The sequence below is a fragment of the Cupressus sempervirens genome, chromosome 4, assembly GCF_028749045.1.
Source record: "Cupressus sempervirens isolate cs-2001-9-10 chromosome 4, ASM2874904v1, whole genome shotgun sequence".
Taxonomy (NCBI): Eukaryota; Viridiplantae; Streptophyta; class Pinopsida; order Cupressales; family Cupressaceae; genus Cupressus; species Cupressus sempervirens.
This window is the reverse complement of record NC_143121.1, coordinates 687747456-687774547: the sequence shown is the minus strand read 5'-3', so window position 1 is coordinate 687774547 and position 27092 is coordinate 687747456. Positions and strand designations below refer to the sequence as shown.

The following is a 27092-nucleotide window of genomic DNA, read 5'->3' as shown; positions in this document are numbered from 1 at the left end:
CAAGCCATCTCAGCTGATTAAACATCTGCTGATCTTTTAAACAATAAATAAAACTGGAAATCAAGCTACCGGATTCGTTTTGGAATCGAAAACCTGGAAACTTCGAATAACGTGCAATATATCCTGCAGCAAATTATATTGGAAATAAACGTACCAAAACTAACGAATGAATAACGTGATTGATATGGGCAAAAAAACTTCGTAGCACCCCATAAATTTGGCATTGAGAGATCGTTTCGTCCATCATTGATCAATATGCCTTCTTTCTCTGAGTTTCCTGCATCTTTGTTCAACGTGGCTTCATTTTCAGAGTTCCCTGCATCTTTCCATGCAAGAAATATAGTAAAAGACAGTGCCTATGCTCAAGCAACGGCTACAATACGTGCACTCATCGTTTCCTTGTTGGTTTTGTATAGATTTTGCATACAAAGGAGAACAGACAGAGATATAGAAAGAGATTGCCCCCTAGTGGACCGTTTGCATGGCCCATTATTGGAAATCTGAACCAGCTAGCTGAGAAAGCTTCCTCATCGTGATCTTCATCAACTTAAGAAGAAATATGGGCCAATCATGATGTTGAAATTCGGCTCTGTTTCCACTATTGTGATTTCCAAAACAGAGATTTAGACAAATATAATATATATCATCAAAACGTTATGGTGATGATGATTTCACCAACGACATTAAACAAGATTGAATCATCCACGCTAACTGCAGGTGGGTTGTACGCTCTACATAAAAATATTCCTATATTAGTATCGGAATAGGGGAATAGGAATAGCTACTTTGGAATAGAAGATAGGGGTACATATTCCTATTTTCTATTTGGTTCGGCCAAAACTTGACGAGAAATTTGCGGATCCAAAAATTTATATTTTTAAAAATAAATAAAATTGGAATAGTAATCCGTATTCCAATTCCACCTATTTGGATGGAATTGCATAACCTCATTTTTTGACCAAAATTAAAATACATATTCTTATTTTATTTCGTATTCCAATTCCAATTTGGTGCATCCAAACAAAAAATTCAAAATTTTCAAAATTTGCATATGCCTATTCCACTTGTATTCCCATTGCCAAATACAAAATTCCAATGTAAAACCTATTCATTTCAGGAATTACTGTTACCGGTACACACCAAAATGACAATCTCAATGGTGGGGCGAGTGCTTCAAGATATACCCCGCTAAAGGGGATTTTCATCCTTCTATGATTCCGGCCCATAGGGGCCGCCCCACCCGGTCCTCTGGTCCTCGAAACCCTCGCCATCTTAGAATAGTAGGGCCCAACCCCCCCTGCACCACATTCACGATAGTATTAAAGTTGAAGAAAATGATTTAAAATCATTGACTCCAATAATCACTAAGAAAGGCCTGATTATACTATACAACTTCACTCATTATTTGAGGGAATCAATTCTTAGTACTTAAAGTAGAAAACCGTTGGTTTTCTCCTTTCATTGCACCACCTTTTGATGCCTTCTTCAACTCACCATTACTATTCTCCACGAGATTCGCGTCTTCTGAGAGTTTGCAGTACAAAAAAATTAAATAAGTGGGTTTGGAAAAGAAAAGAAAACACCATTTCAAAATAAGGGAATCTATTCCATCAATATGACAATAAAATAAAGATTACCTGATTGCACATTTTCCCTTGCTTCTAAGCTGTGAGCAACTTGATCATTGTGAAAAGTATGTGCAAATCTGCTATGGAAAATAGTGGCATATTTACTGAAGCCCTTTGATGGGTACTAGTGAAGTTTCACATACACAGAGCCCTTTCCCCTACCCTGACACAACCTACAGTCGAAAGCCTATCTATATCACCAATGCAGGCCTCCTCGAAAGAATGCAAACTGATAATTAATATCTTCTAATCTTGTAAAAGATATAAAAATTGAATTCATGCAAAGTGGTCAGTTGCAATAAGTATGCCAGAGATTGAGCTTAAAATTGTATGTTTTTCTTAAAAGACAAATGATGTAATTGAGCTTCCTCTTTTAGACTACCTAGTAACATGAATCTAAATATAGTTTAATGTCAGCTCTTGCCTTTCTATATTTTTAATATTAATTGTGTCTTTGTGCATTGTTAGACTTTGGGATATTTATATGGTAATGGTTGATGTAGTCCAAACCTTTCAAAATAATAACTCAAAAAATTATACGGCAGAAAAGTTTCAGAATGCTAAATTCTTCATTAAATTTTTCCAATTCTACTCTGCCTTCAAAATGAAAGAAAAACAACTACTTGTTACAATTTCAAAAATTATCGTATTTGGCAGATTTTTGGAAAAAACAGAATTTTCCATTTTTGGTAATTTTCAAAACCCATCCTATGAATCCTGATTTTTCCCAAGAAAAACTCCCAACTAAGGCAAGATGAATTGTCAACTAATCTACAAAATCAAGAATATGATTTCGGATTTATTACAAAAGCATCTTTCTATAAAACTAAAAAAATTTACAAAAGTCCAATTTTTGTGGCCAAGATGATATTTTAGGCTCCTAAAAAATGTTCAAATGGGCACTAACTGAGTTGGTCTCATTGACAGTCCAAATAGTTCCTCCTTACGCAGTTACTTGTAAACTTTTAGCCCAAACCCACATTCAACTCAAAAGTTATGACTCCCAATAATTGATGTATCAATGGTCAATGCATTGTGAGTGAGATTTTCCTATTGTTTTTGATAAATAAGGTAGGGAACGACCCTCAACCCATAGAACAACAAAAAACTTACAAACTATTAGTAGCATGTAGATCATTACATCCAAGTAGCGAGTTAGAGTAGTACTAGCCAATAAGGCCAATCAAATAGTCAAACAAAATTACAAAAAATAACTAAGTTCTTAACATACCATCTAAACCAAAGACCTTAAAAATATAAACACAATTAAATAAATACATAAAGTGCTTTAAATTTAAACAAGAAAACACATTGTTGTAATGATAGTGTAAAAATAGAATGATTATCATAAATTTTTGAACATAAGAAAAGCTTAAATGGGAAGTAACTCTATAACTAAAGAAATAAAAATATAGAAACTAACTCATTTTTGGGCTGCCATGATTAGGCCTTGACGGTCTTCTAATATTTAGCCAAATTATTGAAGTCATTCGTGAAGTTAGTGAGACCCACCGATAGTAGATTCTACATTAGTTTGACATATTCTAACCTCCCTTTGAGCATTCTATAGTGAATCTCCAAAGCATGATCATAGTCCCGTTACATGAGGCACACATACCTCAATTAAGAGCTTTACATCTGACTATCATCAAGACTTCTTAAAAATGTATATCGTATCAACTCAAAATAGTACTTATTTTTGCATCAAAAAGCCTTTATACAATTTAAACAAGTTAGGGATGACTGCACTAGATTATGAGAAGAAAGTTTGCCAACCAAAATTCTACTATGTAGCCTTATCAAAAATGAAAAAACATCTAGAAGTTGTCCATGAAGTTGTTCAAAAGCCATAAATGAATCCAACAATCTAAAACCAACTTCAACTGATGCAACTAGTTCCTTTGAAATGGTTGAGTAACTTATGTTCATGACAACAATCATATATTTAGAAGTAAAAACAATTATTTGATAAGAAATATTTTTTTGGTGATATGATTGTTTTATGTAGATACAAATAAGTATAATGCATGATAATTACACTTTTCCATAATTTGTAAGAATATGTCACTCATATTTCTAAATAATCTCATAGAGTAAACTAAGGAACTTGCAATCAATGGTTTCAACATTCTTAGCTTCCATGACCATGAGTTTTGACTAAGCTATTTATTATACATTCATATTTAACCTGTACTTGAAAAGCTTTGTTTGATGCTTTCTTATTGGTATGTTAGAGAAAACTAAAACCCAATACTTAATTTTAGTTTTGGAGTTCAAGGGATAGTTTGATATATATTACATGTCATATTCACACTTTGTCTTTATCTATTGGCGATAGATCCAAAAAGATTGGAAAATTTTGAGCCTCATTATAATTTTTTTACAATAGTTAAGAATTTCTTTTGATAACCCCACTTTAAAAGGGACTTGAAATCTTATTAGTAAATCATTCTTAGTTTTGTTGATCAAGTCTATAGATAAGTTTAGAACCAAGTTAGACATTGGAGATAATTTGGAAAAAGAACTAGAGAGCCAAGGGTATGTGAAAACTATTTACTTCATTCAGCAATAGCCAAAATGTCTAGATCATCCAACTATGAAGTGGGCCTTTAACTTCTTGGTAGACTTGTCAAGATTGATGCTTATATACTTTCTATATCGAGAAGTCATTTCTCCATTTTTGGGTTTTGTCATTTTACTAGTTTCAAAAATTATGTCTAGCCTCTTGTGGGACTTCTTAACCATGTGTATAACTTGATGATATTAAAAAACATATTTTAGTTAGTCTAGTAGTGGATCACAAAACCATGGAACAAATAGGGAGAATAATGAGTTATTTAAATTTCGTCATTTGACACTTCATCTATATTTTTCTTCAAAAGCTAGTTGGCCGTATTTATGAAAACTTTCAAGACCAATATATTTTGAGAATTCTATGATTACATTGTCTCTATGTATTATATTTAGGATACCTTTATTATTGAGATTCTAAGGCTCAAGTTTGTGTTGGGAAAACAAAAAGTTTACCATTTTGAATAATATTATTTTTAAGGTTAGAGTTTACATCAAGATTAATATTATGATTAGAGTTATGATTTTGAATAAAGTATAGATTTAGAATTTACAATTTTGACTATAGTTAGGATGAGGATTTAGGATTCGGACTAGACTTTAAAATTTATATTTTTGGTCATTGTTTATGAAAAAGAACATGGTTTAGGGTTTAGGATTGATATTATGATTATATTTATTGTTAGATTTAACTTTTATATCATACTTGAAATAATGATTGACATCAATATTTTAATTGGTATTAAAGATAGAGTTAGGATATGGTTAGGGTAAAGGTTTAAATCATAGTTAATTTCATGGTTATTTCTATTAGGATTTAGGCTTATAACTAAGGTTATGATTTGGGCTTTAGGATAAAATTACTATAATGGTTAGGAATTATATCATGGGCAGTATTATAGTTTAGGAATTTAAATGTTTAAAAACTCAATCCTAAACTTACACATTGAATATCTTATTTAAATATTCAGAGTTAGTGTTTAATATCTATGATTAGAATTAAAAATTAGGTTAGTGCAGGGATTTGGCTTATAATTTATTTATTTATTTATTTTTTGGGAAAAGTGCACTAGCCACTATATATATATATATATATATGGGGGGTATTTATGAAAACTTCCAAGAACAATATATTTTGAGAATTCTATGATTACATTGTGTCTACATATTATATTTGGGATAACTTTATTATTGAGATTCGAAGGCTCAAGTTTGTGTTGGGCAAACAAAAAGTTTACTATTTTGAATAAGATTATTTTTAAGGTTAATGTTTACATCAAGATTAATATTATGATTAGAGTTATGATTTTGAATAAAGTATAGATTTAGAATTTACAATTTTGACTATAGTTAAGATGAGGATTTAGGATTAGAACAAGACTTTAAAATTTTGGTCATTGTTTATGAAAAAGAACATGGTTTAGGGTTTATGATTAATATTATGATTATATTTATTGTTAGATTTAACATTTATATCATACTTGAAATAATGGTTGACATCATTATTTGAATTGGTATTAGTGTTACATTTAGGATATGGTTAGAGTAAAGGTTTAAATCATAGTTAATTTCATGGTTATTTCTATTAGGATTTAGGCTTATAACTAAGGTTATGATTTGGGCTTTAGGATAAAATTACTATAATGGTTAGGAATTATATCATGGTTAGTATTATAGTTTAGGAATCTAAATGTTTAAAAACCCAATTCTAAACTTATGCATTCAATATCTTATTTAAATATTCAGAGTTAGTGTTTAATATCTATCATTAGAATTAAAAATCAGGTTTGTGTTGGGATTTGGCTTTATAATTTATTTATTTATTTATTTTTTGGGCAAGGTGGACTAGCCACTATACATACATACATACATACATACATACATACATATACATATATATATATATATATATATATATATATATATATATATATATATATATATATATATATATATATATATATATATATATATGTACATATATATACATAAATATATATGTACATATATATACATAAATATATATGTACATATATATACATATATATACATCTATATATATGTACATATATATGTACATACATATGTATGTACATATATATGTATGTACATATATATGTATGTACATATATATGTATGTACATATATATGTACATACATATCTATATATATATATATGTATATATATATATATACATATATATATATATGTATATATATATATATATGTATATATATATATATATGTATATATATATATATATATATGTATATATATATATATATATATATGTATATATATATATATGTATATATATATATATATATATATATATATATTATAATCTGGTTCGAGGACTCAACTGGGAAAGAACCAAAGAAGAAAAACCAATATCCTTGTCCACAACATAGTATAAACCTAATAAACCTTTCAAAGTCCAATCCTACATCAAATTACTTAGATGTAGATTATATACATCTAAAGCATGTCAATGTAAAATGATTTTTCTCTCACAAACTAGAATTGGGGAATTTCTCATTTCTATCAGCCAATTGACAACTAAAAATCTCATAATATGATGCACCCTAATTGCCATATGCTTGTTGTTTGTAATCTAGAGATGGAGAAAAAGTCCTTTGTACCAATGTTGCCATGTCTTAATTGACTCACCATTAATAATTTTTGCGAATCTTGAATGAGCATCAAGAATAGTAGCCACTTCATGCTCATGTGTTGAAATGTCATCATGGCCTAAGTTTGATAGGTAATCTATTGCTTGGTTTCCTTCCTAAAATATATGCGAAAAAACACATTCTTGAAAAGAGTTAGCCAACCTCCAAACTTGTTTAAAAATATAAGCTAATTTTTGGTTATGCACTACTTTACTAAATAGATTTATAATTTATTATTATGATTAGGGTTTAACATATGTTATTATGATTTATTATATACTATTGGGGTTTATCTTTAGGATTATTCTTACAATTGAGATTTAAGATTTAGGGTTTATATTTTTTTATCAACATTCAACATTTAGGATAAAGATAGGGTTTTAGCATTTCGGATCAAATATTGAATATTAGGGTTTAGTATTTAGGATTAGATTTTATTTTATAATATTAGAGTCTAGCATTTTAGTTACAATTACCATTTATGATTAGGGTTTAGTATTTACCATTAGATTATGGTAAGGATTAGGATTTCATATTTATGGTTCATTTTTATTTTAGAGGAATAGATTCTAGAATCTTTCTATTTTTATATTTCTTACTTAAATATTTTGATATTATTATCTATTGAAACATGAATTTCTATTTTCAAACTTTTTGTTTTTTAAATTGAGAAAAAGATTAAACTGAATTATTTCCTCATTGTAACATTAAACTAAATCACACACAAGCTATAATAGTAAACAAAATAACCATACATTAAAAAAAAACATAATAAAAATAGATAATTAACCCTTAAAAACAAACCAATTTTCAAATTGAGATATAACCCTACTTTAAAATTAAGTCAAGTTAAACCTAGATTGAAATTAATTAAACACTTAACCAAACTGATCTCTAACTCCATACCTTAATAAATTAAACCTAACTATTAAACATAAACTATAAACTAAATTAGTATAAAATTACGGCTTATCTTGAACTAGTATAAAATTGCAAATCCTAAACAAGGAATCATTCAAACCGTATTGTTTTATTTTTTATTCTTGCATATTGCACTAGTATATGGTGGTCAAGCTAACATTAGTTGTAGAAATTTTGATAAGCTATGCTATGTTCAATTTTGTAAACTAATGTTCTTTGCTAAAAACAACTCAAAGATTTTTCATGCTTTTACATGTTATGTAAATTTTCCAACTATAACACAAATTCTAGTAGTGAATATAATAAAATTCTAGTTATAAGATTATAAAAAATTACATTTGAATCCTATCCAAAAGAGATTGTAATTCTTACAAAATAAACAAATGAAATTGTCTCTATAACCTTAATTAAAAAAAGAGGTCTACTTTAAGATTAATTAATGCTCACTAGACATTGAATCAAGGCGAACCCTAACTTTATACATTAAATCAATTATCCCTAACTATAAAAATAAACCAAACCTAACCCTAATATTAGACCGAATAAAACCATAAACTTAATTGCAAACCTAATTTGATCTAAATTTAATCTATACAAATTCAAGCTAAATCATAAATTTAACTAGACCCTAAACAAATTTCACATTGAGTACAACATATAAACCCCAAATTAATTCAAGCTAAACTAAAAACTAAATTGAAACCTATATATATATATATTGATTTCTATATGGAAACTTCTCTATGAAGAGATATAAACCCTAAACTAAATTAGTATAAATTTTTTGTCAAGCTTCAAAACACAACGTTATTTTCTAATTTAAAGAAAATATTCAAAAAAATATTTGAAGGAATATTCTAGTTTGAAAAAATATTGAGATCAATAATTTCATAAGAGTCTAAAATATAATATAAAATAAATATTAAACAAATCTTTTCCTATTAGTCAATTTGACTAAAAGGTCATTTATTTAAATTTCAAACATTAAACTAAATGAAGGGGATATTTTTACAAGGCAATAAATATGATCATTTAATGAGCTTAAGAGTATTTTTAATGAATTAGTTCATAAGGAACAACTCTTTCCAAAGGTTTTTCATCTAGGATTGCAAGTATAGTGGAATTAACCTTGGATGAAACTACATAGTCAGAGTCACTTTCATTGGTAGCTACTTCACATTTGGAAATATCACCTCAATTTGATAATTTATGAAAACTATTTTATTCATTATCATGAGAAATGGATTCTTCTGAACTACTACTCATACTAGTGCTTGTACCTTTGAAGGGTGCAAGGGTTAATCTGATAGTCTTGTATACCTTTGATATTCTCTTGAATAGTTATCCATAAACTCTCCCTATTTACTTTCCTACCTTAATCTTAATATCTCACCTAGTCACACACATGGACACTCCTTTCTCCCTCCCTACTCTATTTAATCTTACTTCTCTTTATCATTTACTCTCATGTATCTATATCTTATTTCCTCTTTTTTTCTTCCATTGAATTTGTGTATGTATTTTGTCTATCTATCCATTGACTATCTATTTATTATCTTAATATGTTTACCATTATCTCTCTTTATCTCCCCCCTCTACTCTTCCTATTTGTCCCCTTCCTCTTTTTCTCTCCCTTCATAACTATCCTCCACTTTGATATTCAATTTTAATCCATCTATCTTTACACTAAGTCTCCCTATGTATTCTTCTATTTTTATAGCTGTCAATATTTTCACTCCTCTACCCCTATTTTTTCTTTATATTATTCATCTTAGTCACTCACCCCATATGCCCCTTAATCTATCCTTAGTCATTAGTATAGTTAGCTATCCCTTGAATTATTATTTCACATACAAAATGGACAACCTAGTTATTGTTTCTACCTCATCATCTCTATTTGTTCCTCTCCATATTATTATCTATTTATATATCTCTCTCTTGATTTCCATATCCATACATGATTGTGTCAACTCTGATTCACACATTCTCCCTATCTAACTCCCTATAAGTTTATTTATATATTTTTTATACAAACATACACTCCTTTCTCCATCACTACCTCTATCTTTTCTTATCCCTCTCTTTACCATTCATCTCTCACTATCTACATTCTATTTTCTATATTTTTTTTTGATCTTCTATATACATCTATCCCACTTTCTTCTTCTTTGCATTTTCCTTTTTATTTTTTCCCTCATACACACCCACTTTCTCTCTCATTATTTCCCCTCTCTACTTTTTATTAATATTGTTCTTTTCACTTCTCTATCTCCCTTCTAGATATGCTTGGTAAAAATGATAAATCCTCTTGATCTATGACTTTCCACAATATATCCTAGGTACAATGACCACCCCCAAGATGTGGGTCCAATTCATATTGAGGTCATCGTTCTCAATAACCCACCATACACAAAATAAATAATATTTTATTTCAAAATACCAATATAATGGAATTATTAAAATTACACATCTTTATTCTTGGAATATTAGAAGTGGATTATATCTTTGTATCTATAGCTTCATATTAATTGTTGATTCAATGAATTGTTTACTATCTATCCCTCCCTCTCTCCCTCCCTCCTTTTGATAATTAAACTCAAAAAAAGTTTCTATAACTAAAACATTTTGAGATTTTATAATTCTTTCACACACCAAATTAAGTAATGTAATGTAAAAGAAACAAAGATTATTTTTCATTTTCCTTATAGACATGTGCATCCAAACTCATGTGAATGCACACACAAAATCATACACGTGTATGGTCACACATGCAAACATACATATACACATAATGTACTCACATATGTCAAATAAATAAATACAAAAAATATTTAGGCTAGTTTTTTGGTATAGATTTTATCCTTCAATTTTGGATTCATCTTAAACCTAAGTCATTCCATTTTTACCTAGCTATTATGTGTTAACTCTTACTCTATTCTTTCAATAGCATTGCCTAGGTCATGTATGCAATATATTGCTCTTATTTTATTAATGGACCATATTAAATCTATCACTCACCATAATTGTTTCATCTGAGTAGTTCAAATTTTCATTTATGTTTTATTAACACCATGTTTGAAATGATAATTGATGCATTTATGTTACATTAGGTCATTTTATAATCCTTTTTCTCAAAGCTTACATATATTCAAAAAAATTATTAAGGACATTATTCTTATGTTAACAAGCTCACATAGTTGTTTATCAACAATAATTGTATTTTTTGGGGATACAAATACCCAATGAAGATATTTTAATGAGGTAAAAAAAATTTAAAAATTGTTAGAGTTAATACAATGTAGTCCAATGAATGAGAGAGTACGGATTAATCCTAGTTCTTAAATAGCTCTTAGTTTCTCAAATGAAGTATTCCTATCATGTTAATTATCAAATCTAATATTAGAAAATAGGTACATGTCTTCTATTTTGTAGAAATCAATGTCCTTTCCAACTTTAATTATTCCTACTTGATACTTGATTTCAAATCATACTAAGTGTATATGGTCAATTATATAATTTTTATTTATTATTTTGTATGTTATTTGTAGTTATTTATGTGAGGGAAAAAAAATATCTAAATAAAATTTCAAAGCCTAACTCTTGACTTCTCCAAACAAATTTTGAGATTGTGAACTTCTTAATTTTATTTTATAGATCTAATATGTAGATTAGTACTAGATTTGAAAAGGATTTAGATTGACATATCTTCACATAAACTTTTTTTTATTAAATATTTATCAGGTTTGTATTTTCTCCCTTTCGAAATGTTCACATTTGATAATTTATTGTAAGATCCATCTTTTCTTCATTGATTATTTTTATTTCTTGAACTATAACCACTAAACGAAACTTCTATATTATCCTTCTTCATAATCATAAGTTTCTATAAGACCACTCTAACTGCTTAATTTTGAGAAAATAGAATTAAATATCTATAACACATAAATATACTCCCTATATAAGAGTACTCCTTATTCATCTCTTCCCATGATGTTTTTCATTGCAATATTGTTTAATTGTATGTTAATATATCCTATTGTTATATCACATGTCCTATATTCACTCATCATCTAAGAAGTCTAAAAAATAGAAAAATATGTAAAGTATTTTAACTTAGGTATAATGACTATTATTTCTCAAAGATTAGCATTATAATAATATTTACATTGTGAATGTTGTAGGGCTTGATAGATTTTGAATCTTAAGATTCTTCATTACTTTTTATTTTGAGTTTTGTCTAAGATGAACAAGTACGTTTCTGAAATTAAGAAGCAACCAAAACGGTGGCTAGCCCATAAAAAAAAAGAATAACTATCTAGAGATTAGTTGCCATTTACTACCACAGGATTAACCCACCCCCTTTCAATTTTTCAAAATCCCTTCCACAAGCATAATAGTAGAGTAAATACTACTATAAGTAGCAAAAGTCCTAACAATATACAAAACATAGCCATCAGATAAACATTGGCCCTACCATTAGTCTAGTAAACTAAACATAAAGGGGCCCAAAGGCTTAGAGAGTAAATAAGCAACATAACAAAAGCTAAAAAAAATTACATTGGTAGAGGAACCAATGTTGGTTCCTCAAGTTTTTGTGAACCAAGCAGAGCCAATGATCGATCATGAAGCCATCTAGGGAGTGATTTATCTCCACATCCTTATCATTGGTCTCACCATACTTACTAGTTTGAATGAGGTAGAGTGTAGTGGCCACTGAGTGCATGACACACATTGAGAAATTAGCAACACTATCAAACAGTTCCTCCAGATCCACATTCTATTTGATCAAATCAACAATGGACTTTTCTATTTTCTCCACTTCCTAGTTTTCTTGCACTTTTTTTTTCAATCAATTTTAACTATAGCATCTTCCTATTGAGTGTGGTCTTCCCTATGCACCTAAACCTTAACATCATGTCCTCCCATGGTGATTTTAGCAAGGGCATGATTACCCATATTTCCCATCCTAATCGGCAAGGTGATTGTTCCATGCTCCACATTTTGAGACTTTCCTTAATCCAACATGATGATATAATTTTTAAAAATATCTGAAACCTTATAGGGAAAAGGAATACTCTAGCCTTCCTCCATATCCTCTATTTTATCTTCACTTTCCATTTCTTCTTCATCCTGTTCCCCATAATTCCTTATAGTGGCCATATATTTGGGTAGGGGGCTAGGATTTTTCTTGGAGTAGTCCAACTTACACATGCCAGGGTTTTTCAAAGGTTTTTCTATCTTAGCCTCTTACTCAACTGATTTGTTCCCTTTCTAATGGCTCCAATTTTTTTAACATCTAGTAGTTCATGTTTTTCTTCCTTAATTCTCTAATCCTTTGTTATGGGTTCCTCTTTAGAAATGGGTTTAGTGGGGGGAGAGGAGATTTGGTTACTTATTTTTAGAGGTGATGGGATAAGGATCATATCTTGAAGGTGGAGGCCTTTGTAAAATTTAAATAGGTAGAGAATCAAGGATTGATGATAGATGATGTAATTTTTCCCTTCCTCACATGTTTTCATTATAGTTCACACACAATCCTCCATAGAATGAAGCCGGAAAAAAGGGAGTGAAATGAAATATTTGTTCTAGAAATAATTCAAAATAGGAAAATGTTAGTAATAATAGACCTTAACCCAAGGTAACATAGTTATGATGACATAGAAAACCATATTCTATGGTTTTGGAAGCTCTTCTCATGTCAAACCACTATGGAAGTAGATAGGGGCTTCATTAGAGAGAAAGAAGCTTCTAAGGATCCTTTTGTCCTTTATTCTAGACTACTTCTTTCATGAAATTGCTTCCATAGATAGGTTGGTAGCATTGGCTATCAACTCTTTATTGACTTCAAAAGAGACCCTGTTGGTGGTGACCCATCACTACTTCTAGTAGTCAATGAATTTCCAAGTAACCATCCCATCATGGCCCTTAATGCTTTCCATGAAAGGGATGAATCAACCCTCTTTCAAATAATACCATGTCACTTTGTCATTGCTAACAATCTGCTCAATTCTTGATGGTTCAATTCTTGAGTTTTGCCCTTCCATGACCTTGTCGGCATCTATTTCCATAACCAACTCCTTATCTCCATCCTTAAGCTTGGCCACCATATTCTCCACTTGATTGATAAGGCTTTGGTAAAAACCAAAGATAACCCCTTGCAAATCATGCAATGGCTATTACAATGAGAATCCTAAATGAATAAAGGCCTTTTGAGAATTGTAGAAATTAAGTTAATCTTAAGTGGTCAAATCACCAAATATCCTTGATTTCTCATTAATTCCCAATCTTGAGATTTGAAAATACTTCATGGGTGACATAAAAACTCCTAAGTATATCATTGAGTATCATCTTTTCCATTCCCATTACAAATAATAATTAAATCCTTTTTTCTAGAAGTAACACTATAGTAGATAAAAGCCTCTCCTAAAACTATCACAATCATGACACAACCAACTAATATAACAAGATAGCTAGTGGTCCTAAGAATGATCCTTGATAAGCCCATAATGATAGGAAAACCCTTGACATACACCGAGTTTTACACCACTATTTAAGTGATTCTTCATGAACAAGCAATGATCACCACTGGAAGATCTTGCTCATCCCTCTAGACTTAAGTGTTCATAAATTCATGATTTTCTCTTCCCAGGTTGTTCGCCACCTAGTTTCCTTCCCTATAGATGTGTCATATCCTGATGTCATTGATACTATTTGGGCATCCTTGATGACTAATGTGGCAGTCCAACTCATCTTGTTCGCCTCCCTAGCAGCTTTAATGACTAAAATAGAATCTCCATCCATAATAAAATTTGAATTCCCATGTTGTTAGTTAACTACATTCCCAATAGAATCTCAAACACCTCTGCCTCATTGCTTGAGACACTACAACATTTCCTAGAGTATCCTCTAATGCCAACACCTTGATAATTTTAGATTATTTCTCCTATAGTAAGCCCTTATCATGCTTAGAACCATCAAAATTTAACTTGAACCAGCTCATAATGGGGGGGATGCCATTTTGTTTTTCATCCTCTACCTAATATTAAAATTATCCATTCTCTCCATAATTTAATTAATGCCCAAAAAACCTACCCAGGCTCTCTCAACACACTTTGGAAGGTGGGGAGGTGGTTTCCATTTCAAATTCAAGGTCTCCTTACTTATTCCTCCCATACATTTATGGATGATCACCTCTTGGGAGGTACTTGTGTCTCTAAAACTATGATTGTTTCATTCTTTCAATAGGTTCTAGTAGACATAGGGGAATTGTTAGCATTAATGATGATGATACTATATTGGAGGAGTATCCTAAGCATTAGAGAGTATTGATATGTTGCATTCATGATTGTGTTTGTCATTTATGTCAACATAACCATATTTTTGTAAAAGACTAGAAGAATAGCAATTAGAGATCTTATTTTTTGCAGTAACTGATTAAGGGTTAAGTGATGTATAGTTAAGGACATGTTACTAAGAGTGTCTTGATGACATGGTTAGGACAAAAAAGTTAGAACTGAAGATGTACGGTAGTTGTGTTTGATTTACTACTTGAGTAGCACATAAATAGAGCATCTATTTGGCAGTTTCTAATGTTTGCATTATATCTTTTAGCCAAGATATAATGAGGTGATGTGCAATCATCTAGTGATAGAGGTCATTCAAGTAATGACATTGGTGAGTGTGCAAGACCTAGAGTTTCATGAGTAAAGGTTTGTATAGACTATGATCTATTAGTGCTATTGTAATTGTAACTAATTATATCTCTTATTTTAATTAATTGAGGAAACTTGTAAAGCTGACTCAAGGAATTATTATGAAGATATGGTATAGAGGAAAGATATTCTCCTTGTTTATATGTATGTGGAAAATCTATTCAATTACAAATTATGGAAAGGAGTAGAGTGCTAATTGAATGTGTGTAAGCGATCCAAAGGATTACTAGATGTGTAGCTCATGACTTGGTTACAAGATCAAAATGAGCAGAAGTTGGGTTGATAGGAAAGAGATAGAGGAAGGAAGTAAAATTTAGTTCTATTATTCTACAAGGAATAAAACAAAGATCATTTGGACAAGGGGTTCATCAGTCTTTCCCTTGAAGCTATTTGGGCAGTGGGTCTAGCTATCTTTCACAACTCCTAAAAGGGTTGGCATAACTCCTAACAATGTTGGAATCTCCTAATAGGGACTCATATGTACTAATATTTATAATAGACTCCTAACAAGGTTAGTACATCATCTTGTGGGTACCATCCCCATTGAGGTTTTCCCTTTGATCAAGGGTTTCCCTAGTTAACATATCTAGTGTTATTGTGTATGAGTATCTTGTTATGGTTTTAGTTTACATTACTCATATGGTTAAGATTGATTAAATTTTTATATTGGTGATCATATAAATGATTAAACATCCACCCCACCCCCCTCCCCCCCCCTTCCACCACCACCACCTCAGTTATATCAATGGACTATATATTCTAAATAGCTTTGGGAGATCAATCATCAATCTTTTCAGAAAGGATAGTCCTAGATTTGATGGGGCTAGCTATGACAGTTGGAAGAAGAAGATGAAGACTCATCTATTGTGCATGGGTCCAAGATATTCAATCTTGACAAAGATTGAGAAGACAATAATTGTAGAATCAAATCTAAAAGATTGCAGTGACGAAGAAAGATATTTTCTCATGTATAACATGAGAGCAAGAGAGGCTCTATTATCAACCCTTCCATAGAATGAATATAATTAGGTAACACTTGAAACATCTCATGAAATTTAGAAAGCATTAGAATCTAATTTTGAAGGTGATGACCATGCTAAAAGAATGAGGGAACAAAGTTGGATATGTGCATATCAAGATGCTAAGATGATGGAAGATGAATCAATAAGAAGTAATATTGCCGTAATATCAAAAATAGTTGTAGGAATTTGATCTCATGGTGGAACCAAAGATGATGATGAAGTCATATGCAATATTTTGAAAAAAAATTCACCACCTTTGAAGCCAATTGCACAAATTCTACAACATGTAATGTCCTGCACTTGGGATTTCACCAAGGAAACCTTGCTTGGTTGATTAGAATCAGCTAAAGAAAATCTAAGATAGTCTAGTGAACTTGTAAGAGTCAAAACAACCTTTAGTACCCTAAAAATTTGACCTAATTTAATAGGGAGTGCAAGCTAGCAGCAACAAAGCTAATGAGCACAAGAAGATAGAGGAAGGAATAGCCCTTCTGGTAAGAAGAGAAAAAGATGGTAAGAAAATATTTAAGTGTTGGACTTGTAATGAATCTAAATGTCCCAAAAGAGAGAAAAAAGTACAAAGGTCCAAGTTTAACCCTAGAAGAGATAGAGATAGAAATTGTTTATATGCAAATGAAGATGAAGAATTTGATGAGAAAGGTCAAAGTGAAAGTGATGATGAATTAGAATTTGTGGCTATCAAGGAAGATGATCTTGATGGAGAAATGAGAGAAGAAAGAGCTCTAGTTACCCAAGTGAAAAAGAAATCTTATTGGATAATTGGTAGTGGTTTTTTACATCACATGAATGGTGATATGCACAAGTTTGTTAAGTTCAAGAATCATGATGGAGGAATTTTTAGAGTTGGTAACAATGTAGTTTGTCATATTACAAGAATTAAATCCATTACTCTTGATGGTAAAACTAACATTGATGATGTCTATTTTTTTGATGGATTGAAACTTAACTTGTTGAGTGTTGGACAGTTGGTGGATAAAGGTTATCAATTGTAGTTTATTAAGAAGACCCACACTACCAAAGATAAAGATGGTAAGATGATTGGAACTAGCACTAGATCCAAAGGTACTATATTTCAATTGAATCCTACTAAATTGACATGTTTGGTAGAAAAAGTTGGTAATAGTTGGTTATGGCATAGAATATTTAATCATATAAATTTTGATAATATTGTGATGGTTAGTAGCACATTTGCAGCGAGGGATATGCCTAAGATTGGTAAGGCTACTAACGTTGTATGCAAGGAAAGTATTTTTTCCTAGCAAGAAGTTCACTACCATAGAGAAGCTAGAGATCATTCACATAGATTTAATTGGTCGTTCTAGAACAAGAGGATTCTATGGAAAAAGGTATTTTATGATGATTTCACTAGAACGATGTGGGTAGCATTGTTAAAGAGAAATCTAAAACTTTTGAGAAGTTCAAGATATTTAAGAATAGAGTTGACAATGAATCTAGTGTTAAGATTAAATGTTTGAGATCTAATAAAGGAAGAGAATTTACCTCTAGAGAATTTAACATATTCTGTGAAGAAAATGGAATCAAAAGAAAACTATGTACATCTAGAACACCTGAGAAAAATGGGATTGCTAAAAGAAGAAATAAATCTCTAGCACATGTGGGAATAGTGATGCTATTTGAGAATGATGTCTGTAAGAAATTTTGGAGAGAAGTAGTGAATACAATAGTGTATACTCTAAATAGAATACATATTAGAAAAGGTATGGACAAGGCACCTTATGAACTCTTGTTTGGAAATTCATCATCAGTCAAATATTTCAGAATATTTGGGAGCAAATGTTATATTCAGGGAGACGATGACATTGGTAATTTTGACCCAAGAAGTCATGAAGGTATGTTTTTGTTGGAAATATAAGAGGATTAATTGAGAGGGGAGGGGTGAATTAGTTACCACAAAAATAAATCCCAGATTCCTTAGATATCAATATAAATCAAAATTAAATTTTGTTGTAACTTAGTAAACACAAAAGAAAAATGTTGTAACTCAGTAAACACTAAAACAGCTTGGAAAATTCTTAACATAAAAATCTTAAGATATTATATGTGATTGATATTACTTTAACTTGGTTGTAAACATATAAAAGAAATAGCATGAACAAAATTGACACCAAGATTTTAACGTGGAAACCCAATTTGGGAAAAATCACCAATTGCAACTAGTTACTAATTTTTCCTCTTTTGAAGTGAGCCATATTAGGAGCCAGCCCTATTAAAGGTTACAAAACACACTATTAGGTGTGACCCTATTAGAGGATTTAATCACCCTATTAGGAGTGGCCTTTTTAGAGGTCTTTAGACAATTCAATTAAAAAGGTTTAGGTTGGTCAGATTGTAGAAGGAATTTTTTCTCCTTTTTAAAATCTAACCCATGTTGGTCAAAATTTTGACCAACATGGGCTTTAACTTTAAAATAAAAATTATTTGATTGAGCATGCAAAGGAGTGGGAGGATGGTTGAGGGTTTAAGTTTTAATTTGCAAAGGAGAATGGAGGGTGTTGATAGGGTTGGGAGATATAGATCAGCCTTTTTTAATTTGGTATATGTTCGGAGGAGGAGTTGAGGATTGCTAAGCCTTGAGATGCATGGAATGATATCAAAGAGAAGGAAATGGAGGAGGTGGAGTGGGCAAAGAAGTACTTGATGGGAAAATAGATGGCGAGAAAGGTAGTTGTGGATCATCTTGTAATGTAGTAGGGTGGGAAGAAAAAACCAAAGGGAGGACTGATGATCCCAAAGTACTTGAGCATGGCAATGGAAACCTAAAAATCTAAGAAAATGAGAAATGAGTGCTCCATGGAAGGCAGATTGGAATGAGGTGTTGTCGATTTGTGTTTTCTTTTACATCTGGATGATGAAAGGGCTTGTTGTTAATAGTTTTAGTATGTATGTAGTACATAAGTAGTCTTATCCAAATTTTGAGCATTGGACTATTTGTATTGGCTATTTATAGGTTATAAGTTATATGCCTATGTAAGAGGCTTTATGGTGATATAGTTTTGGCAAATGGATAGGAGTAGAGGTGAATGCAGATGTGTCTAATTGAAGTGTTTTATAGTATGAACTATGATTGTAAATGAAGTTTTTATCAATAAAATATTATCATTAACGATTAAAACTCATTTGTTTCATTTTATTTGCTTTACTGTATTTTCCCTAGAACAACCTTACCTAGCTTGTAATTGGATTCATTTGTCTTACAATTTATTCTTCTTTCCTTGAGATATTTTTATCGTGTAGCTAATATTTGTATTTTATTCTATGAACATAGCATTATTTGTAGAAAATTAAGTGTTAAAGCTATCCATAAATAAATATGGGGAGCAAAAGAAACTAATAAAAACTGTTTGACCCCAAAAGGTAAACCCTAGGCAAGTTAGTATGCAAAAAATATATAATAAACATAAGGCATTTTTCTCTCTAACAATAAAATTAGCCAACCTCTCTTCTTCAACTTATGGGGTGTCATGCAATTTTTTTATCTATGCAGAAAGACTCCACAAATGTGGTCAGCTTGATTCCTTTTCAGAGAGCAGGTAGAGGATGTTTTGGATTGACAAACATTATTGAAGGCAAGAAAAAGATTGGCACATTAGTTAAATATGAAATAAACATACATATTAAGCTTACAAGGACTCCAGATCAGAAATTACATAAAGATTTAGTAAGACCCTTCCTACACATCAACATCTCTGTGTAAGTAATAACATGTGTTTTCTTATACATCAAATTTTGGGATATAATTTCAATACATTTCTTTTTCTACTATAGTTCAATCAATAAAATCCACAACATTTGTCATGAAAACAAATGTCTTGCACTTTGATATTGACAAAATCAGAAACAAAAGCATATACTGAATTTTATAATGTGACAATCACTAATGTTCTTCAAGGTTTTGAGGAAGGTCATTATCATAAAGAACATAGAGATATGGAAAGGCCTACATGAATTTAATTAGAAAAAAATAGTCAAAACTCAAAATTATGTTAGCAAGAAGAAGCAAAAACTTACAAACCAATGTCATAAAAACTTTCAACAGTTAAAAGACAAGTTTATATCAAACCCAATATGAAAGAAAAATATGAATGGAAAAGTGATGCAGGAGCATCTTGCATGGAAAATTATTGGAAAAAAAAATTGAAAAAAAAAAAAAAAAAAATCTATAGGAGAGAGAAAGTGACGAAAATTAGAGGAGAAATAATAAAAAAAATAAAAAAGGGAAAAAGGAGAAAAGAAAGGAAAAGGGGATTTCTATTTTTGAGGTGCATAGGTGGCATAATAGAAAAAAATAAAAAATAAATGGTTGTCATTCCATTTATCGAGGTGTGTGGGTAGAATTCTAGAAAGTTATGAATATTGTAGAAAGTTGTGGATATTGTAGAAGGTTATGGAAGTTGTAGAAGGTTGTCGAGGAATTCTAGAAGGTTGTGGATAAGACATGCATGGGGTGGTAAGTGCCTATTTAAGCAAGGCATATGAGCATTTCTAATCAAGCTCTAGGAGAAGCTCTTGAGAAGAAAGTGAAAGCTTGAGGAGTAGAAGCTCAAGGAGAAGCTTGAGAAGTGGAAGCACAAGGAGAAGCTTGAGAAGTAGAAGCTCGAGAAGTAGAAGCTTTGGAAGGAAAAGCTTGAATGTGTGAAAGCTAGAAGGTGTGAAAGAGAAGGAGGAAGTGAAGAGTGATTTTTCCTAAGTCTGTGGACAGAGTGTCAAATGTGAGGCAGTTTATAGTAGGATTGTGATGGAGTTGTGAGTGTGTAGACAGAGTGCCGAATGTGAGGCAGTTTACACTTGGATCTTGGATAAGGTTGGAGAAGAGCTAGTGACTGCAGTTTAGAAACAAGGAGGTTGCTTGATGGCTTGCGAGCACAAGTTGAGATCTCAGAGGTTTCTACCAGAGTGTGGATCCGGGCTAGCTTGGGTTTGGATTGGATCTTGAGAGATCTTGCAAAAATGTTATTGTAATTGATATTGGATTTTCAAGTATAACAAAAGAGTTCTTTGGGAAGCATTTTATTTTCTTGGTCTTTATATTGTTGCATTCTTGGTTGTGAGTTGGTAAGGGTGGTGTGGACCTTCATCAGTAGTATTAGAGCCGTCCTTCACCAAAAAGGTCCATTGACTATGAGAAAATGACTCTAAATACCATCATTAGAAGACATACATGTCAAAAAAAAATCTAAATTGCATATTAAGCTTTCTTACCAGCATATCTCAAGAAAAACTTTTGACAATTCATTTGTAAGGGAAAAAGAACACTAAAGTTGCAAATAAAAATATCTTCCTATGAATCTCAAATATAAGATGAGTTATATGTACAGCAATTAACGGATATTTAGTTAGTGTGTTGTATCCACACCTACACATACAAACTATTTGAATTCTGTATAGATACAATTTTAAAATTCCAAAGGGTCGTGTCACGTTGTCACTACACATTTTGCTTATTACATAGAATCCAAACTTCTATTCCTCATGCTACTATCGTCTTATATTAATTCCTAGCCAGAGGCTACAAAAAGGATGCAATGTGATTCATGGATATTTAAGTTATGTAGTCCATAAGGCTATGTTTTGCATCATTTCTTCTTCTATTGTACATCACTACCGGCTATACCTTTCTTAATTTTTCCATCACTAGATCACCACAACCAATTCCACTTTGGAAACATTAATTTTTCTTTTGAATAGTCCAAGAAATGCATCTATTCAACTTTAGCTGACTTCCATCCACTTCCTTTTCTATTCAATTAGCCTATCTTCTGATATCAAAACTCTTGCATTTCATATTTATATTATTCAATCTTTATGTCACTTCACCCATTCCTCATTCCAATTAAATTATTATTAAACAATTCACCACATCAGACATGTGTCTATTATTACATTGATGTAAAAGAAAAATTGAAGTAACTAAACAATGAGTAACGATCAAGAAAAATATATATCAATAATGGCATCTTTCTTGATAAAATCAAGTGTAACAAATGTCAAATTATAATCAGACTGTACTTTCTAAGATGTTGTGCCTCTCCTGTCGCATTACCCCTAACCCTAGCCATCTAGCAATAGAGGAGAGAATGAATGTTTGGATTAGGGTGGGGATGGGGTTTGGATTGTGGTTGGGCTTGGAATAGGGAGTTGGTTCAATGTGAACAAATTGATTGATCCGACTATCAAAGTGCAAAGCTTCTGAATACAACCCTAACACACAACAAATATGTCAGTTTCCATTAAAGTTAAATAGGTCAAACAAACAACATTTTTGAAATTTGTCTTTTGCCACCTCAACCCAAGCTAAGAGTAAAACCCAACATCTACATGTACATCACACAACATCCTAAGCAGAGGCATAAACATGGAAAAAGTAATATAAATAAAGAAACGTGCACCAAAATCCACCAAACTAGTGACTATCTAAGGCATCTGTTTTGTCCTACAAGCCTAGCAATTGCTCAACAAAAGCTTGTGTTTTACTGTAGAAGCACTCATCTTATTGTTGCTATTTACCAGCTCAATTATCAATGTGTTCTTGCTTAAGACAACAATCCAAATAGTAGAACCCCCAACAACTTCAGACAAGAAGTAAAATTTACCACACCCATAAAATTTTGAATAATACCAAACATTTTTGGAACTCAAAATTGGTATTCGACAAAAATACTTCTACTACATCTCACTCCTCTTCCCAACAACTCTTAGGTGCCTCCAAAGGTCATCTAAAATTCTTTCCAACTAATTGAGAATGAGCTTCCAAATTCAGCTATTTAGGATTTGCATTAGAAGCAAATTCTTTGACGGGCATAGAGCTAAGAAGCAGGAAACTAGAATAAAAAAATTTTAGATGCCATATTAAAAAGATAATTGTTATCAAGGTCAACCAATTTGACCCATCCAAGATGTTCCCTAACCCACATTCTACCAACTTTGAATGGTAGCAGCCCATTTGGATTTGAAGCTTACTTGATGTTCTTGAAGCCAGGCTTCTTCTTTAGGTGGTCCAATGAATAATACCTCCTCCCAATAAATCATTCCACCAACACCTTATTTGGCCATGTCAAATAAAATAACCATAATTTTGTAATATTGCTACCAAGATTCAACTATGTAGTTTTCAAATCAAACTTATTGACTATGTTTTATGAATAGTGGTTCACAAGAACCCATCTCTTATGAGAATGAATGGAATACTCAACACTCATTGCATCTAGGTGAAACCTTAGACCTTCTGAAGAGGTCATTAATATGAGTATTCCTCCAACTCAAGCATCAAAATATTTAGCACTTGTTCCATATCATGAAGCATCGGATATTCCAGAAGGTTGCCCATCTCAATATTCCTCCAACTCAAGACCAATTAATTATAGATTTTCCTTCAAGATTAAGCCCGCTTAGTTTTCTACCATAATTTTAACAACCCTATACTCAATTGGTGAAGGTTTTACAGATGGGGTTGCAAGCATAGTGTGTTTAATCATGGAGGAAACTTTGTAGTTAAGCACACAATTTTATGCTTGCTTTATTTTTATATATATTTGTGTAGCTTGTGAAATTGAAGCTAAGCAATATGTGTCACACTTGAAATATATTCTTTTTTGGAGTAAGGCATTTTACACATTCTTGAAGTTATATATCATTCTTTAGTTGCTAAACATTTCACTTCAATTTCATTTTGTTGTCATATTTTAGAGAAGAAGTCAACCATTTAAGAGAACTTTTAGCAAGCCAAGCTCAAGGTCTAGCAAAAAATAAGTTACATGTTAAAGAAATTAAAGAGAGGGAAATTGCACTAATAGGAAATGTAATAACACTTTTGGATAGGCATATGTATGTGTATATTTACTATTATTGTATGGTGTTTTTGCACAGATTTTTTACAATTTCAAGTAATTTCATTTTCAAATAAAATTAGGTTTCAAACAATTTCATTTTCAAATTACATAAACTAGGTTTCAAGCAATTACATTTTTGAATCACATAAACTTGAAGCAGTACACATCCTTACCCAGATAGTGTAGATCATATGTGGGCTTGCAGTGTTGATATTGCTGGAAAATATTGTGGAATTTAGCTTTGCATAAATTGGAAGAATGCTGGCAGAGATTGTGGAATTTAGCTTCACATAAACTAGAAGAATGTTGGAAAAGATTGTGGAATTAAGCTTCACATCTACCAATTGCATTTTCTTGAATATAATTATAAACACAAAAATTCTAGGATATGCATAAGAGCCTCTCTTACTGAATTCTCTTCCCTATCACCCATATTCATTTCCTTTGCTATTCATAATTCACATGATGCATTTATTCTATTTATTTTGATTTTGTCAATATAGTTTATGACTATAGTAAGAGTGAATTCTATATAATAGTCATAAACTATATTGAGAAAATCAAAATAAATAGAATAAATGCATCATGTGAATTATGAATAGCAAAGGAAATGAATATGGGTGATAGAGAAGAGAATTCAATAATAGAGGCTATTAACTTTAGTTACAGTCATGATATGAGTGATGCACAACTACCTCCTAGATTCACATTCCATCCCACTGATGAAGAGCTCATAACACATTATCTCATTAGAAAGGTTTTAGACAAAAATTTCATAGGAAGGACCATTGTTGAAGTGGACCTCAACAAGTGTGAGCCTCAAAATAATTTCAACCAAGAATTGGTCAAAATTTTGACCAATGCTTGGCAGTTTTCTACCAATCATTGGTCAAAATTTCAACCAATGCTATGCATTTTTCCATGATGGAAAACAACACAACATTGGTAAAAAATTTGACCAATGCTTCACAAAAATTGTGCCAACAATTTTGAAAGGTTTCGAACAATGTATTGGTCAAAATTTCAACCAACGAATAAGTTGGTCAAATTTTTGATGATAAATTTTTTGAAAAATTGGTTGGTCCAAATTTTGACTAACCTGGGTCAAAATTTTGACCAACAAAGGTCAAAAAATGAGCCCAAATGTACTAGTGACAAGGGTATTATACTTATTCTTCTAATTCACTACCTCTAAGAATCATCAAATTTTCAATTATGTTCCACCAATTTAATCCTAAACTTGACCTTATATTTATATCTTACACATTATTAACTTAGCTTGAATACAACTTAGAATAATTAATATTCATTTTCTAAGTTAGCTAGAACCAACAAACAATTCAATTGAACTCATTATGCCAAAAAACAAAAATCCTTTGTTAGCTGACCCTACACAACAAATACTAACCTAAAGTGATTTTCCTATGTTAACCAAGTGAACTTGGTTAATGTTGCATATTCAAAAAGCTCCTTTGGCAATCAAGTGATCTCAGTTAGCACTAGTTCTATCCAACATTTGCTTCATTAATCGAGTTAGCTTGGTTAACACATAACTTCTGCAAAACTTTACTTTGTCACCTAAGTGAACTTAGTAGACACTATCTTCAAAACTAGGTAAACATTGGAATACTAGGAAGACTTAGGAAAATCTCTGTAATGCCTGAGTGAGCTCAACATATGTTGACTCAAAATGATATGACATTTTGTGTAACATCAAAGACAATACACAATTAATCAATTGTATCCAACAATCTCCCTCTTTGACATTAATGAGAACACAACATGTTATAATGCAATAAAATTTTAGAGCAATAATATAGTAAGGAACAAATCCTTAGTTTCATTCTAATTCTTATCCATGAGAATTCCCTCTATCAGTGTGAACTCCCTCTACCTTTAGTTTCTCCCTTTGTCATAAAACATTTTCCTTTGATATCTCCTTCTTTGTCATCTCTAGAAATGATAAAATTTCTATGAGATATGAGAGAAAACTTAGCAAACTTCTCCCACTTTGACATGTCATGCAAACAAAATTTTTAATTAAATATCAATGTACCTCATGTACTAATTCATTTGCAATGTGCCTTTGTCAATACTACATCAATTGATTGATCTTCAACGCACTCTGGTTGATGCATCACTAAACTTCAATGAGCTTTGGATAGGGTAATAACCCCTAGCTTATCTCTTAGATACATAAATGCACCCTTAGGTAATGGCTTAGTGAATATGTCCACAATTTGACCTTTTGTATTTACATATTCCAATCTTACTTCTTTATTTTGTACAAATTCTCTCAAAAAATGATATTTTATAAAAATGTGTTATGTTTTGGTATGCATCAATGGATTCTTTGATATATTAATTACACTAGTATTTTCATAGCATATAACCACTAGATACTTGATCTTTATCTTCATACTTGCCAACAGTTGTTAGAACCAAACAATATTAGAACAATTAACTACTGCTGCCACATATTCTACCTCTAATGTGGACTAAGAAATACAATTTTTTCTTTCTTGTCCATGACACTAGTCTTTTATCAAGAAAGAATGTTCCATCACTGGTTCTCTTTCTATCATCAATACTTCATGCCCATTTAGCATCTGTGAATACTTTTAAATCCAAATTACCTCCTTTTTGGTACCATAAACCATAGTCTTCGATAACTTTTAGATATCTCATGATTCTTTT

The 27092-nt window shown here is 31.2% G+C and overlaps 1 protein-coding gene across 1 annotated transcript in view; it reads left to right on the top strand.

Annotated features, from left to right (window-relative positions):
* Nucleotides 1-300: 300 nt before the first annotated feature.
* LOC149563138 (cytochrome P450 750A1-like) overlaps nucleotides 301-27092 on the top strand; it is a 50598-nt gene continuing 23806 nt past the window's right edge. The window contains exon 1 of the mRNA XM_089823971.1: nucleotides 301-382. The gene's annotated coding sequence lies outside the window, so the exon portion shown is untranslated. The remainder of the gene's footprint in view (nucleotides 383-27092) is intronic.